General features: G+C 28.5%; 1 long non-coding RNA gene across 1 annotated transcript in view; it reads left to right on the top strand.

Moving 5' to 3' along the window:
* Window positions 1-5,000, top strand: part of LOC137617941 (uncharacterized) — a 581,574-nt gene that overhangs the window by 110,662 nt on the left and 465,912 nt on the right. The window lies entirely within an intron of this gene.

Raw genomic sequence — 5,000 nt, 5'->3', positions numbered from 1 at the left:
TGAATAATAAGATATTCTCTTGTAAACAATGAATGATAAGATTTCCCCTTATAAACAATTAATAAGATATTCACTTGTAAACAATGAATAATAAGATATTCACTTGTAAACAATAAATGATAAGATTTTCACTTATAAACAATGAATAATAAGATATTCTCTTGTAAACAATGAATGATAAGATTTCCACTTATAAACAATTAATAAGATATTCACTTGTAAACAATGAATAATAAGATATTCACTTGTAAACAATAAATGATAAGATTTTCACTTATAAACAATGAATAATAAGATATTCACTTATCTACAAAGTTGGAGACATTAATGGTTTAAAGGTTTAAAGTCCACCCATGAATGGCAGAGGCTAGAAACAGTGACATTGCCCTATCAAGCAGGACAATGCCCTAGAAACTGACCATAAATACATTGATCAACACCCAACCCCCGTCTCTACCCAAGCTAGTACCAAGGAGGGGAAGGCAGTGGCGGCTGATGACTCAGCAGATAGACCTATAGGCTCCCCCATAACCCCCATTCGTAGCTCACAAAGATGGTGAGATTGCAGCGACCAAAGAAACTGTCGAGTTTGAGCGGGACTCGAACCCCATTCTGGCGTTCACCAGTCAGGGACGTTACCACATCGGCCACCACAACCCTAATTGTGATCGGTATGTTAATTGATGATATGATATATCTGGATATCATTTTAATTTCATAATTTCCTGTTCGAAAATATATGAAAAACTTTGTTTGTCTTCACGGCCTTTAATTTCGCCACATAATAATAAAAAAGGGTATTGGAATTTGGAGCAATATCAACGTTCTAGATTTCAAAATTTCCTAATCAGATATATGTAAAAATAACAATGAAAATAAAAAGAAATAAAAAATTGGTGTTCCCCACGGGCTTCAATTTCGTCTCATAATCATCAACCAGGATATTGCAATCTGAAGCAAGATCAACGCTCTATTCTGGGTTTATTTTGGCTTTCCAAGTGTCCAAAATCCTCTAAAGATGATAATTTCCACCAAAAGGCAATTTTTCCTTCATTTTAAATCAAAGGATCCCTTTTTTCCATTGCTCAGTGATGCCTCTAAAACATAAGAAAACCTCTTTTCTTTCTTCCTTCTCACCGAGACTTCCAAAAACATTCAGATATTCTTTCATGAAGACGAAATCTATTAAGATGTTGATGCTCTCTCCAGTCTTCGGATGGATATGAAGAAAAGTTCGGTTTGAAACTGAAAATTTTTCCGAGCGGGAAAATGGCCAACTTAGAAGTGGAAATTTGCGAGAATTTGTATGTCCTTACCCTTCTCATCTCTGTTATTGTTTCTTTTTAATCTGTTTTTCAACTGATAATCACTAAAATATATAATATTTCTGTATTATAAGTTACAATGTTAAAAAAATCCGTCATTTTAATCGGAAATTCTCCGTTAAAAATATACTGTTCTCAGTCGTATTTCAGTAAAATACAGGCGACCGTAATTTTACCACACTTTGTTATTATATTTCACGGGTTGGTGACCGTAATATCACTCGTTTACGTCTATATACCCGTTTTTTAAAACGGTAAAAAATAATGGAATAATTGTTGCCAGACATTTACCGTTTTTAATGCAAATATTCAAGTGTAGGAACGTTTGTACAATAAACTTGATTGCATATTATATGATTTTTATAAATTGATTTAATTTGTATTGAGTTGATTTATAATTTTGTGAAACGCTGTAAATTCACATATGTATTTTAGTACAAAATAATTACGAAAATGATGTAAATTAATCAAATTTAAGTGTATTTTTATAATAAAAGATAAAAAAATAAGTCTGCCGTTTTCGACTCCTCGGGATTTCTGAAGAAATTTCTATGATTATACAAAAAGTCTGAAATAGAGCGAGTGTTGTTTACCTTGATAGAAAACAAACAAATGGAAAACATTGTTTAGTAAACAGATAAACAGGAATGATACGAGCATAACAACCTACGTATTATTATTATTATTATTATTATTATTATTATTATTATTATTATAAGCAAACCACCATGTTGTTATTATCATTATTAGCATTAATATTATTATTATTATTATTATTATTATTATTATTATTATTATTATTATTATTATTATTATTATTATTGTTGTTGTTGTTGTTGTTGTTGTTTTTATTATTATTATTATTATTATTATTATTATTATTATTATCATTATTATTATTATTATTATTTGCAACCACTGAAAGTAGTTGTCTTTTCCTAATTCTATAAAAATGTATATGGGATAATATTTAGAAATATGAATCTTATAATACTATATATTCCATTGAATTCCTTTTATATATATTGATATAAATGATTTTACCATATCCAATTAATCCGGGATATCAGCATAAAAAAAAAATGCAAAGAACACAAGAATGCATATACCAATTTTTGCAATACCAATTACATCTCACTGATATAAATATACTATTATTCTTATATCCAAAATTCACATGAATTACAGTATTTTATTTTTTTCTTTTTTTTTGGCTCCAATAACAGGCCCCATAACATTTATGCGATGTATTTTATTTCATGCATGGATTTTTAACCAGTCAATTCTCTCAGCCTATTTGGAGGATTGATTTTATTGATATGATATCAGAGCCATCAGTGCAATTAGCATTCGCTTTATAATTATTTTGGATGGTTAGATTTTTAATAGGACAACTGAACAGGATGTTAACGTATTAATAATTGTTTAACTTATTGCAATGTCTATTATCAGTAATAATGATTTAGCTTATTTCACTGTCTATTATCAGTAATAATTGTTTAACTTATTGCACTGTCTATTGTCAGTAATAATGATTTAGCTTATTGCACTGTCTATTATCAGTAATAATTGTTTAACTTATTGCACTGTCTATTGTCAGTAATAATGATTTAGCTTATTTCACTGTCTATTATCAGTAATAATTGTTTAACTTATTGCACTGTCTATTGTCAGTAATAATGATTTAGCTTATTGCACTGTCTATTATCAGTAATAATGATTTAGCTTATTTCACTGTCTACTGTCAGTAATAATTGTTTAGCTTATTGCACTGTCTATTATCAGTAATAATTGTTTACTTATTGCACTGTCTATTATCAGTAATAATTGTTTAGCTTATTGCACTGTCTATTATCAGTAATAATTGTTTAGCTTATTGCACTGTCTATTGTCAGTAATAATGATTTAGCTTATTGCACTGTCTATTATCAGTAATAATTGTTTAGCTTATTGCACTGTCTATTGTCAGTAATAATGATTTAGCTTATTGCACTGTCTATTATCAGTAATAATTGTTTAGCTTATTGCACTGTCTATTGTCAGTAATAATTATTTAGCTTATTGCACTGTCTATTGTCAGTAATAACTGTTTAGCTTATTGCACTGTCTATTGTCAGTAATAATTATTTAGCTTATTGCACTGTCTATTGTCAGTAATAACTGTTTAGCTTATTGCACTGTCTATTGTCAGTAATAATTGTTTAGCTTATTGCACTGTCTATTGTCAGTAATAATTGTTTAGCTTATTGCACTGTCTATTGTCAGTAATAATTGTTTAACTTATTGCACTGTCTATTATCAGTAATAATTGTTTAGCTTATTTCACTGTCTAACATCAGTAATAATTGTTTAACTTATTGTAATGTCCAACATAGCAATAATAATTGTTGAACTTATTACACGGTCTAACCTAGCACTAATGATAGTTATTTATGTGCACATTACAAGTATCTGAGACTTATTTTTCCTGCAATGGATTAGAATATGTTCCCGTATTTTGATATCGACTGTGATAAGCCAAATAAAGTTAGTAATTAAACGGAATTTGTCTTAAAAGGTCATACATATAAACTATATATATACAGTATACATATATATATATATATATATATGTATATATATATATATATATGTGTATGTATATATATATATATATATATATAGAGAGAGAGAGAGAGAGAGAGAGAGAGAGAGAGACTCTATATGCATATGTATTATATATATGCATGTATATATATACACACACATATATATACATATACTGTATTTATACATACATATATATATATATATATATGTGTGTGTACTGTATATATATATATATATATACGTGCTGTATATATATACATATATATATATATATATATATATATAAAGAGAGAGAGAGAGAGAGAGAGAGAGAGAGAGAGAGAGATGTGTGTGTGTGTGAGCGCAACTACATAGATATGCGTATAGTTAATACGTAAGATATAATATAAAACACCAAAAAAAACGTATGCTATCCTTTTCCAATCGATTCTGAACTTGGAAAATGAAAAAAGCTTCCTTGACATAAGTTGACGACATAACATAGACTCGAGATATTTTCCAATCCCAGGAGAGCCATTAGATTAATAACTTGGCCATTGGGGAGTGAAGGGAAGACTGGAATTAATCAAGATTCCAGCTTAGAGAAGACCTATGACCGTTTTCCATCAGGATACAGCCAGAATCGATAGACAGTATATTTTTTATTATTCGCTTTCGTCTTTGGATGAATACTATACAGTATAAGGAATTCTAACAGTATATTTTTCCTTATTCACTCAAGTCTTTGGGTGAATATTTTATAAGGAGTTCTAAAAGTATATTTTTCCTTATTCACTAGAATCTTAAGGTACATATTTTATATGAAATGCTAAAAACAATATTTTTTTTCCCTTATTCACTTGCGTCTTGGGGTGAATATTATATAAGGAATTCTAAAAATAGTATATTTTATAAGTCTTTGGGTGAATATTTATAAGCAATTCTAAAACAGTATACATTATGAGTCTTGGGGTGAATATTTTATAAGTAATTCTAAAAACAGTATATTTTTAGTCTTGGGTGAATATTTTATAAGGAATTCTATAAACAATATATTTTTCATTATTAAGTCGTGGGGTGAATATTTGACAAGAAATTCTAAAAAGT

Source organism: Palaemon carinicauda, chromosome 24, assembly GCF_036898095.1.
Source record: "Palaemon carinicauda isolate YSFRI2023 chromosome 24, ASM3689809v2, whole genome shotgun sequence".
Lineage (NCBI taxonomy): Eukaryota > Metazoa > Arthropoda > Malacostraca > Decapoda > Palaemonidae > Palaemon > Palaemon carinicauda.
The sequence above is the reverse complement of the archived record's forward strand: the minus strand, read 5'-3'. Positions and strand labels throughout refer to the sequence as shown.